Source organism: Callorhinus ursinus, unplaced genomic scaffold, assembly GCF_003265705.2.
Source record: "Callorhinus ursinus isolate GAN/ISIS: 27379988/994484 unplaced genomic scaffold, GSC_fseal_2.0 scaffold25, whole genome shotgun sequence".
NCBI lineage: Eukaryota > Metazoa > Chordata > Mammalia > Carnivora > Otariidae > Callorhinus > Callorhinus ursinus.
Genome location: NW_027397087.1, coordinates 23,135,062 through 23,147,566, shown reverse-complemented (window position 1 = coordinate 23,147,566; position 12,505 = coordinate 23,135,062). Strand labels below are relative to the sequence as shown.

General features: G+C 46.4%; 1 protein-coding gene across 2 annotated transcripts in view; it reads right to left on the bottom strand.

Annotated features, from left to right (window-relative positions):
* The window catches only part of CGNL1 (cingulin like 1), a 154,913-nt gene that overhangs the window by 141,580 nt on the left and 828 nt on the right, over positions 1-12,505 (bottom strand). The gene's annotated exons all lie outside the window — the stretch shown is intronic.

Below are 12,505 nucleotides of genomic sequence, written 5' to 3'. Positions count from 1 at the left end.
TTTACTGTTTAAACCACTTTTAATTGAGTTTTATTTACTTGCTGGTGAAAGTATCCCCCCTGCCAAACCGCTCTCCAAAAAGAAGTCCACTGGCTTTATAACTCCACCCATGGCACATAGGAGCGTCATGTCTCCTCACCCCATTGGCTCATGGGGGTTTCATCCCCATTTATTCTCTGTGCGTTTTCACTTAACGGCCAGTCTTTTTTTTTCTTGGAGAGTCTGACATTTCTTCATTTAAAAAGGACACCCTACGAAGAGGTAACAGGTAACACAAAGGCTGGCTCTTCTTGGCCAAAATTTCATTCTGCTCCTCCCAAGGCATTGCACCGAGGCACAAGGTTGAGCCGACTCCTTCTGGAAAGCAGACACTGCCATCACAGGGCCAGGATATATTGTAATGCCTTAAAGCCAAACACATTTCTCTGCCTGGGCTGAGATAGTCACGGGCATGGGGAAGGACAAGCCCTAGACCGGGATCGAGGATGATCTAGTTTGGATCTGCTACCTATGAGCCACTTGGCTAAAGAGAAGTCACCTACCCCCCTCCTGAGGCCTGTTTCTTCAGACAGAAAAGGAGGACTCTGGAAATGAAGGCCCCAGGGTCCTTATAAAGATGGGACAGCATGCATGAAGGCCCTGATAATCAAGCGTCGCTGCCTGGTAAAGGGGGAGTTAGGCCCATTCCCATGGATCTATGCTGAGAAAGGACCTTGCGAAGGGTAAGCCAAACCCCCCGCCTCCCCAGATACTTTGGCCCTTTGTCCTCTTTGCTCTACCTGTCACTCTCCTGCCATCACAGTAGGAGCAGATCAAGTCATGACTGCAGACCAGGAGGAAACCCAGCCCATCACTTCTGCCCCTCCCACAGATATGCGGAACTCTCAGGAACACCAGCACAGTGAATGAATACGAAATGACATTCAGCTAGCCAAGAGTCAGCGCATGTCAGGCTAATTTATGGTAACTACCAAGGCCTAAGCTGGTACCTGAACAAAACATCTTTGATTCTTCACCCAGCTGGCCTAGGTTTAGCAAGCTCCCAAAAGGCTGGTTTTCCAGGTTCTCCCATGCTTCACTCCACTATAATGGGATAACACGTCCACGTTCTTGGCCACATGACTTTGCAGTACCTCCCACGAAAATGGACCAAACATGCTTCCCCACCCGACTGATACTGGATTTGGCCACGTGTTTGTTGCCCAGTGAAATGCTGGCAGAACATTTGGTAGTTATGAGCCAAAGTCTTAAGAGCCATCATGCATTTCCATTTGACATCTTATGCCACAGTGATCCACCACAAGATGCACGTGTACTAGGTAACTGCTGCCCCTTCAGCCTGGGCCCCAGAATAAGCAAATGAGGAAGAGACCCCAAGCCAAATGGAAGTCTGGCCCAGCCAAGGCCAGCCTAGTTCAACCTAACCACACCCAATCAACAGATGACCAAGTGGGAAAATCAATGTTTGTGGTTGTGAGGCATGGCGATCTGGGGTTGTTTGTTACCCAGCACTATTATGCAGCAAAAGTTACTACAACCACTGTAAGAGCAAAGATAATGATAAGTTTGCCTGGTACATATTAGACATGAAATAATAAAACACTTGTGCTTATTCTAAGGAGATCTTACTTTGTTCATCAAACACATAGAACACTTCTACACATGTGGCACCACACTAACCCACAGGGAGCCGAGAAAAGCAAAAAATACAAAGGCGACTAATTCCTGCCAGTGTCTTTTTAGTCTAGCAACTCCCAGGTTCCTAATCCTATTGGGCTAGAGGGCTCTGTGTTAACAAAGCTTCTATTCATTTCATTCATTCATTTATTGTCCTAGGTTAAATCACAGAAGGGATGAAATTCAGCATCTGAGCATTTAAGTGATCCTATTTGTATATTTATTAATGGAGGAATCTACTTCCTCCTACAAATGTACTATTTAATTAAAATACAGAAAGGAGAACTTATTTTTCAAAAGACAGAATTTAAGTCATTTGTTAATGAACTCCTTGGTTCTATTAATTTTTACTTATTCATTCAACATATATTTCCTGAGCACCCGTGATCTACAGCATATGACACAGTGCACACAGTTCCTAGTCCCAACCCTTGGCCGCTGAGGTGTAGCCACAGAGTACAGGTGAATTATTTAAAAGTGTAGTTGAGGGGCGCCTGGGTGGCTCAGTCGGTTAAGCATCTGCCTTTGGCTCAGGTCATGATCTTGGGGTCCTGGGATGGAGCCCTACGTTGGGCTCCCTGCCGAACGCTTCTCCCTCTCCCTCTGCCCCTCCCCCACTGCTTGTGCACTCATGCTCTCTCAAATAAAATCCTTAAAAAAATAAATAATATAAAAATAAAAGCATAGTTGACATATCCATATAGCATCCAAAATTTTTTTAAAAAAAAGAAAACCACAGAACTCCTTATGGTTTAACTCGAACGTTTCTGCATTTTACTTTTAAAAAGACTTCATGTCAACTGCAATGAGAAGATTTCACTGTTCCCCTTTCTCCTGTTACTGAGGACAAACAGAAGATGGTTTTCAGCCATATTCCTTCTTAAATTCTCCTCCACACAGAAAGTTGTGGGAGACTCATATATTCAACAGGCTTGGGCATGAACTCTTCTCAAAGGTCTCTTGGAACTCTAAAACTGTATCCACGGATTTGCCCTTCTCCCCACATTTATTTTCTCCCTCAAAGAACTTTCATAGACTCATCAAGCATGATTTCTCCATCTGCAGGTCATGCTTTTTAAGGGTCCAGTGATATCACTCTCTCCCATGGATTGCACAAGCCTGCCGGGTACAGAGGTGAATTAGCTTTGAAAACAAGAAGGATTTCTACAATTCTAACTGGGAATTCACAAAAAGCAAAAGTACCAGAATAATAAGAACATACGCATATACACCTCCCTATCCAGACATTGCTCCAAGCACCTTAGACATATTAACTCATGCAATGAAGCCAGGATTTGGACCAAGCAGTCCAGGGCCAGAGTCCAGGCTGGTAACCACCAGGCCCTACTGCCTCTGGGTAAATCCCAACCTGTGCCAGTGACTCTGGATTTTCCCACCCTCCTGTCCTCAGCCAGCATAATTCGGGTCCCCGGAAAAGCAGCACAAAGGGAAGGCATCCTAGAGGGCCCTTTATTTCAGGACATAGCTTTTCTCTGGATGCGTCTCTGTGATAAATTCTAAAGTTTCCAAAGAAAGAAACTCTGTAAGCCCCCAAAAGCAGCCAACATCCTGCTTCCTCTTGGTAGGCCCTACTTATCTCTCCAGAATCAGAGCAAAAAGCAGAGCGTCCTTAACTCTAAGGGCCCACAGCCTCCTTAGACGGAGAAAACTCCAAATCCTGGTGGAAGGACCCAGAAGAACCTCACAAGCCCCGAGCTGCTCTCCTAAATGCTTTCATCTCTTGTTACTGAAGCCCTCCATCCTGTTACTAAAGGTCAGAACAGGGGTTGTGGGGAACACAGCACCCCCTTTCAGCCCGGTCCCTCGCCAGGGAGCTAGTTTGCATCTCTGAGCTGCTTTAGGTCTGTCCAATCTTCTAAGGGTCTGGCTGAAGGGGGAGGGACAGGGAGAGTCAAGATTGTCTGGATCAATGACAAGCTACAAATCTGGCCCAGGCTTCCACCTGGAAATCTAAAGCAAAGGATATTATTAAAGTCACAGGTTAAGGATCACTCACTCCACAGCTTCTCATTTAGAAGCCCACAGTGGGGTTCAATGTAAACACTTCCCAAGAATGCTTTAAAACAGGGGGAGGTTTTTATTAACCAACTTAATTGAGGGCCACTTCTCATTGTGGAAGGCTTTTAAACACAGGAATGAAAGGGGCCTGGTAGGTGTTTTCCAGACACTTGTTTTTTAAAACCTGCCACGCTGTCCTGGGGACAGCTCAAGCCTGCCCCCCCTTCCCTCCCTCCCACCCCCCCACTCCTGTGTGCACTCCTGCTGTTAATTCTTCAACAGAAACAAAATCCCTGATAGGACCTGCTCCCGGGCAGCACCAAGAACCCGGCTGAGCGCTTCATTCCAATCTTCATTTCAAGGGCCATTAGAATCACTGAGTGGGAACCGTGGAAAAAAGAAGGTGGGCCAAAAAGGGCCAAAAGGGAGAAAGGAAGAATAAATGCCTGCAAACCGGACAGGACTTGGGAAAGAACAGGCCAATGAAAATGAGGCATGGGCTGATCTCGGGAGAGACCAGGTAAAGAGGCACGAGTGCTGGAACTGGCTGCGATGCCTGAAAACAGGATGCGAAGTGCATGTATAGAAAACGTCCAGAACAGGCGCCGCCCGCAGAGCCTCAGAGGAAAGCAGGGCTGCAGGGCCTGCGGGAGGGGGAGGAACATGAAGCCACTGCTCTGTGGGGACAGGGTTTCCCTCTGGGCGGACGAATGCGTTCTGGAATTAGACAGTGGGGATGGTTGCACAACGCTGTGCTGTGCATGTACTTAATGACACTTAAAATCTAAATTGCTCAAACCGGTTCGGATGGTCAATCTTACGTTATGTGTCTTTTAACACTGAAATGTTAAAAAGATACCGGGAACTCCAGAGAAAACCTTCTTCAGCTCCTAACCCAAGAGCCATCCCTTCCTCACCTGAGTAAAATTACACATGCCCTAGGCCAAAATAATAATGCTATTTTACTAATAACAACGCATTTATCAAGCTAAGCTCTCCATGCGCACCACTCGCTCCAGGACACTTCTCAAGGACACGTCACTTCCCAACACCTGTGCTCAGGTGGGTGGTGGTGGTGTCATCATCTGCCTCATTTCACAGGTGATGAAACTGGGGTGTAAGGAAGGTCAAGGAGTTGGCCCAGGGTCAGAGAACAAATAAGGGAAAAGCCAAAAGGTGAACCTAGAGGTAGGTGACCAAGTGGTTCACACCCACACGCGTCCGAGGGCCTGCACTGCCTCTGAATCACATGCTCCGGGGCAGGAATGTTTTCCCGGCTGAGTTTACCACCTTGCCAGCAACACAAGCATTCTTTGGCTACTGAGCCCGAATCCTTTTTAGTGCCATTTACTGAGTGGCTGCTTAGGAACGGGGTTCTCTGCATGAGAGACGATGGACTCTGAAAAACAAACTGCGGGTTCTAGAGGGGAGGGGCGTGGGGGGATGGGTTAGCCTGGTGATGGGTATTAAAGAGGGTACGTTCTGCGTGGAGCACTGGGTGTTATGCACAAACAATGAATCATGGAATACTACATCAAAAACGAATGGTGTCATGTATGGTGATTAACATAACAATAAAAAATTTACAGGAACAGGGTTCTCTGAAAAACAGGACCAAAAGGCCCACCTCAGGAACCATACCGTACCTTCGCATGTGTAGAGCTATTTTCACATGGGCACATGTGAAAATTACTTCATTTTGCTTTCTTTAGTCCTCGAACAACATAAGATAGGAGGGTAACCTGTCCTCTTTTATGGAAAAGAAAAGCAAGCTTCGCAAGGTTTGTGGTGACCTGAAGCCACACACGGGTGCAGGAGCTTGGCTTCCGGAAGACCAGATTTTAACTACCCCGAGATGTTAAGGGTTTTAGCATATTAACTATTTATATGTAAACATATATGTATTATTTATATGTAAATAGACACAATTACAAATGAAGCTAAGTGCTTAACGGAGAGGAAAGTAGCTCTTCCCACACTTCAGGGGCACCTGTGGGGAAACCCAAAAGCATCAGGAAAAGGTTAATTTCCATCTCTTCCTCCCCACTGAAGAAAGGAGGGCCTTCTGTTCCCCGGGCTCCCTTTGGTAAGAAATGTGAAAAACAGCCACCACTGTTAGAGCTCCCACTTGCCAGGGCTCTCAGCCTAGCATGACTGACTTTTGGGGCCAAATGCTTCTTTGTTGTGGGGGCTGTCCTGTGCACCGTGGGGTTTTTATCCACAACCCTGGACCCTCTCCACCAGATGCCAGAAGCCACCGTCACCCCCAGTCTGACAACCAAGAATGTCTCCAGAGATCGCTACCTGTCCCCAGCGGGGCCCCACCTGAGAGCCAGTCTCCCGTGTCAAAGAGACACGTGGCCCCAACAACTCTAAGAGGCAGGCACTACACCCGCATTTTACAGGTGAGGAAACAAGCCCAGATGGAAGGGGTAGCTGCCCAGGACACCGCACTCCCGGCAAAGGGAAGGCGCAACACCACCCCCACCCCCGCCGCCCCGAATTCTGGAGACGGAATGAGGGCACAAGGGACTGGACCACTTTCTATGTCTGTGGCCCCTAGCAAAACAGATGGTGGGCCGAAGCCGCCTGGTATTTGGTGCTCGGCCCCAAAGAAAATATGCTCTGGGGGCTCTCCGATAAGAGCAGCCCCAACAGCGTCTGAGAGTCTGAAGGGCCTCCTTCCTCACAAAGCCCCCTGCAAGCGGGGCGGGAGGCAGGCCCTGCGAACAGTCACTGCTTTACACATAACATGAGACCACGGCCATGGGAACCTGAAATACACTTTTTTTTAAGTGTGCTTTTTTCAGGAATTCTGATTACTTTAATGAAACACTCCCCCATGCTCCCTCTTGTTTCTTTTCTGTTTAGAAATCACTGTAGCTGCTAGAGAGAGAGAAGAAACACAGGGACATCAAGTTTCCAAAGGCCAGCTGCCTTCCATCCCTCCTTCCATGAAACTTCACCAGGCACCTCTTTTCTGCTCGATGCAAGGATACAGGTCAGTGGCCAGATCCCTCCTCTTTACCGGTTTGCTTACAGGTTTGTGGGGAGTGGAACTCGTACACAAAGGGGACTTGATGGTATTCTAATTGTGAGATAAAGGCATATGCAAGCAGGCCTTTTTTGGTCAAAGAAATGAAGAACCAGTGCAGCAGCAACCAGAGCCCTGGGCCTAAGGAGGCCGTCTGAGTCATTTAGAGCACAGCTCAGGGCCAGACGAGCCTGAACCCTGGGTCCCACCACTCGGTAGCTGCACAACCTGGACGACTTACCCAATGTCTCAAGAGCTTGTTTCCTTCGTCTGTAAAATGGGTTTATGGTAGTACCTGGTCCCTAGAGTTGCTATATTAAAAGCCTCTCAGGGCTGGAAGTAAGTGCTCTAGGAGGATTTGCTATAACTATGAGAATTACTGCCCTTGGGCAAGTCTCTGGGATATCCAAAGATGACACCCCCCCACCCCGTGCCCCTTCTCTTTCATATACCACCCAGCTGCCTCACACCCAAGAAGTTAGACTCACTGCAGGGACCCAGTGCTGTCCAGTCCAGAGCAGACCAGACATCAGGCAACCAGTGGCTTTAATCCTGGCCCCAATCCCCATTTCCCCTCACCCTACACCCTCACCATCCCCCCCCCAAAAAAATTCACAGGTGGCCCAGGGAAGCAAGGCTGAGCCGGTCTGCCTACTTCTGGAACAAAGGGGCTCAAGCCCCAAACCAGAAACTCACAAGTAAAAGAAACCTTAAATTTGGTAAAATCTACCGCGCAGTCTCTTTGCAAACTACTCCTACCTCTCCCTCCATTCTTTCTCTACCGGTTCCTTTCCAACTCCTAACGCTTCCATTGTGATCACACTCTCAGTAAACTTTCCGGGGTTTTCGGCATTAGATTAGGGCAAGGAGAGAGGCTAATCAACTTTTCAGCTACTACTGTGTAATTCTGAGTAAGTCACTGTTTTTAAGAAGGAGGATAAAAATCTCCTAGGCAAAAGTCTTTTTTTTTTAAAGTGACCAATACAGCTACGATGAAGTTCAAAGATATATATTAATTCGTAGGATATATTAGAACCTCTTCACGGCTTGACAACTGGGCCATTTCTTTTTCCTTTCAAATGAAGTCCAAAGAGACCAGCTGTTTAGAGTCTGAAACCCCCAAACTCCCACTTAGTACCCGACTCCAGACCTCACCAGGTTCCTCACCTGGGAAATGGGACTGACAATACTGATGTCACAGGATCCCTGAGAGGAGTCCTGGCCACAGTAGGCCCTCCCCTGGTATGGACTATGGATTTGCAAGGGAAAGCAGAAGGCCTGTTTCAAACGCAATAAAATGCAAGGATAGAGAGACAGGGGAAGTCAGAGGTAAAAACCAAGAGAATTCCTGAAGCCAAAACTAGAAAATCTTGGTCACCTCGCCTCAGTCCTCTGTGATTAAGGCAAGCGAAGCAACAGTGAAAGATTATTAATAATAAAGGGGCTTTATACTTCTTCTTCTTCAAAAAAAAAACCACACTATATAGTAACAACCTGAACCACTGTACACTCTACCTAGGGCAAGCAGAAATGCCTGTGATTGGGTGGCAGGGAATAAACTTGTCCCTATAAACAAAGAGGCTGCCAGCCAGGCTGGCAGAAATTATCCATGTTCATGACAAATGCCCTGTGCTCTAATCCCAAACATACTAACTCTATGATGACCCTACCCTGACTCCCCTGCGAATGTTCTCTGGAGCAGATCCTTCTCAGGTTGAAATATTGAGCTACAACCCACCGTAATAACAAACACACACTCACTAACCCTGTTTTAAACTCATCTTTACTAATTATAGCCCCATAAGGCCTTGAAGCCCTTACTACCTGTAATTTTAGGAGCTTGAGGTAATTGCTATGCAGCAAAGGTTTGTTTTTGTCGAAAGTACCACATAAATAAGAACTGAATGTGTGCACAGCTTTATTTTGCTCCAGAATGTTCAACACTGAATTTTGCTTTTAATTTCTTACCCAACAGCCAATTAACTACAGAAACTCAGAAGTGTGCAGAGCTTGCAGAAATGTGGGGATCTCTCTCACTTAGGATGTGGGATCCATTCAGAGTCTTTCTGAACAGCCTAATCTACCCTCTCCGTTAAAAAGCAAAACATTATCACCTAGTAAAGGAAAATGATAAATCAATCCAGACCTAAGAGGACTGGATGTTAGAAAAATAGGGCACAGAAAACATACTGTATTAATCAGCTCTGCTTAAGTACACGGAGCAGTAGAAAACCCTGAAGGCTCTCGAACCTCAACTCTGCTACTTCCTTGCAGCGCCGTGAGCTACAGCAGGATCCAGCCCCTCGCTGGGCCTCAGCTTCCTCATCTGTAAGGTGAAGCCACTGCGCCACCGGCCTCTCAAGTAGGTACAGATTCGGAGCTACGGAAGACAAGTGCTCAGCACGCGACCTGGAGCATGGAAGGGGGTCAATAAACAAAGGGTAGCTCCTCTTTTAACCGTGGGGTTATTAGCCCAGTGGGTCAGATGTTGGAAACCACCCTCTGGAGGGAAAAACAGTGTGAAGTCCAGTTCTCAGTCTGTCCAAGGAAATGTGAGCTAAAGTGACTACAGAACGATAAAGAATGAATGTCGCATGCTGGCTGGAGTTGCAGACAGTAAGCAAATCACTTGCTCTAAAAGTACACCAGCTGCATCTTCAAGGAGGCACTGAGTTCTCTCCTGCCCACCCCACGGCAGACGTAGCCACTGCTAACAAAGCTTACTTTGCCAGTTACCAACATGCCCCAAATGGACCCAGCCCCGTTCTCTGCCAGCTTCCCGACCCCAGGGAATGGCGTGCACTGTTTGGTCAAGTGCTCCTTCAACCAAATGCATCTGCCAGAACCTGGCCTCCTTTCCTCACTCCCCACTACCTCTCTGCGCGTCCCCTCTCTGTCAGGAAGGACGCAAGTTAGTCTTTTAAAACTTGATGTCCAGGGGCGCCTGGGTGGCTCAGTCTGTTAGACATCTGACGCTTGATCTCAGCTCAGGTCTTGATCTCAGGGTCGTGAGTTCAAGCCCCACGTTGGGCTCCACACTGGGCATGGAGCCTACTTAAAACAAAAAAAACCTTGATGTCAGACCTAGTAAATTCTAATTTAAACCCAAGCAAAGGCATTTACCCAGGTGAGGCTAGCCAGGCGATACCTGGCTGCCCCTCACAGTTCTTTGTGCTCATTGTGATTATAAGAGCTCCCAATTTACTGTAACCCACGGTTCTCATCTCCACCAGACTTCAAGCTCCCTAAGTCAGGGACTGTACCTTGTTCACCAAGAACTCAATGAGCGAATGCAGAGCTTTGCCGGTAATCGGGGCAAACAAACGACAACCAAAAACTTGGTGTGAATTTAAGATTGAGGCACTGTCTCAATGTTGGCTTGGGGGGACTGACGGAGGGCAGTGCCTGACAGAGGAGGGTAAAGGTAGGTTGGAACCAGGGCACTGGACTACGAACTCCCATAAGCTTCCCCTACGTGAAAGCCAGGCAACCGTGGTGATACTCCTGTCACATCCCTTTTTTTTTCTTTTCCATTTTCAGAGTCTTCATGCCATAACTTGTTTCTTGATAACAGCAATGTCGTGTGACAAAATAAGCACTTGGTCATTCAGGGAAAATTACCCAATTTTCAGTTCCCTTGAACTTTGTTTTTCTCTGCTGATGCCAACCTCTCAGCCATTGCACTGCCCAGATCAGAGAGGGGAAAGAAAGGAAAAGCACAAAATCAGTTGTTGCTGTCGATTAAAGGTCAATGGCATCTCTTAGATAAATGGGTTTCAGGGGGAAAGGCAGTTAAGGAATCCATTACATTTCTTTAACCACTCTGCACCCCAAGTGTACAAGCAAGTTAACTGTCCCTACTTACAGAAGGAAAAAAAGAGGAAACCAATAGAGCAGTCTACTCGTAACACAAATCAAAAATCATTCTTCTGAGTGTTGTATACCCTTCCTCTAAATGAAGAAGCCCTTTGCTAACCTTCTTCTCGTTTTTCTTCACTTACTTCCAATCATTTTAGAACATCAGAGCTGCAAGCCCCAAGTGAGAAACGTTTCAATAAATCTGTTTAGAGCCACAGATAACATGCTCTCTTATGTTTTTTGGGGTGGGGGGAAGAATACACAATTATATTCACAGTGTAACCACTGCTGTTCAAGTGCAACTTTTCAGACACCAAGAATTCAATAGCATCCTCAAATAAACATTTTTCCCCAAAATGACGACAAGATTAGAAAGGTTACAAGCCATGCAATACCATGCAATACCACACTAAGGCAGGCTTCATTTTGTTGGTCTGGTCCAAGGAGGAAAAAAAAAAAAAATCAACAGTAGGAAAACACTTTCCATATGGTCTTGTTCCCCAAAGGTTGAGGATTCAGGTCAGGGGCCACCCTGTGAGACCATGCACTCCACATAACCTCCATTTTCAAGCCAAGACAATTAAGACCGCTCCCACGGCGGCCGCATTTCCAGCAATTGAACACAGTGATAGGAGTAGGGTATGGTAGTAGAAGGTGGGAAAAAGAAAATCCAACTGGCAGAACTACACTTTTCAAAATGAATGGTTCTTTTGACTCATGTTACGGGCTAGAAATGAATTCAAATGTTTCTCCACCTCTGGAGGGTATGCTCTTAAAAGTCACCCTGCTCCTAAGAAAAATGCAAAATAGAGCACCAGCCAGCACATAAAAAAAATAATAAAAGCCACTGGTTTGTGGCCAGGTAGCAACATTATACTTGGATACAACAGAAAATTAACCAAGATCCAAGCAGAATGTCACAATAGCATGGACACTGAAAACACACTTTCTTAATAAAATATATATGATCAAATTCAGTCAATATTGATATCCATGTTCAATTTTTCCTTAGTCCTATTTCCCTGTCATTTTTAAGATCATCAGAAACGTGGCTACGGACTCACCTCAGCTGTGCATTGCTACTGCAAGGCACCAATTCTGTAATTCAGGTATTACTCTATCAACAAGAAATATACACTGTGTTACATCTGGGCTTAATCACACAACGGGAATAAGCTTAAGTCACAAATGCTCACACATTAACACAAAATTGGCCACAAAACCTTAAGGATCTTGTTAGCTTGGTTTCTTGAAGATCAAATCCTCACACTTAGAGGCAAAATCATTATCTGTGGCAGAGGGTCTCCAAAAGTTAATGGATTCCTAAAGTATTTTCCCTCCTTTTAATCTGAAATCTTCTCCAAATAAGATGAGTCAAATTATCACTTTGTTTTGCCTGAGCATGACAACCCTGTATTATAACCTTGATCCTGCAAGGACTTTGTGGCTTAAATTCCTACACTCCCAACTCCTTGACAGAAAGTGCCCAGGCAATATTTACTGTAAACAGAAAGGCAGAAACAAAGCATACTCCAGAAAAAGGCACCATCTGCAGTCGAAGGTTGGAAACCACCAACCAACAGGCCCTCCAGGTGGAGAGGTGGCCTACAGCAAGGCAGTCAAGAGTGCCTGAGATGAGCTGTTAACACGGATCTTCCCCAGTACAAAAAGTAGCTCTGGGAGCAAGCGCCAAACAAGCGGTTCTCAAATGCGGCTGCACGTTAGAATCACCTGGCTTCTTAATTCCACTGCCCAGGCTGCCCCCCCACACACACCCCAGCCCCGACCCACTGAATAGGGATCTCTAGAGGTGGGACCTAGGCATCAGTATTTTTTTTAAAACTCTCTAGACGTGCTGCCAAGTTTGAGAACCAATGCCCCCAAAAATTCTCAATGTGTTTTTGAACAGCGTTGGAA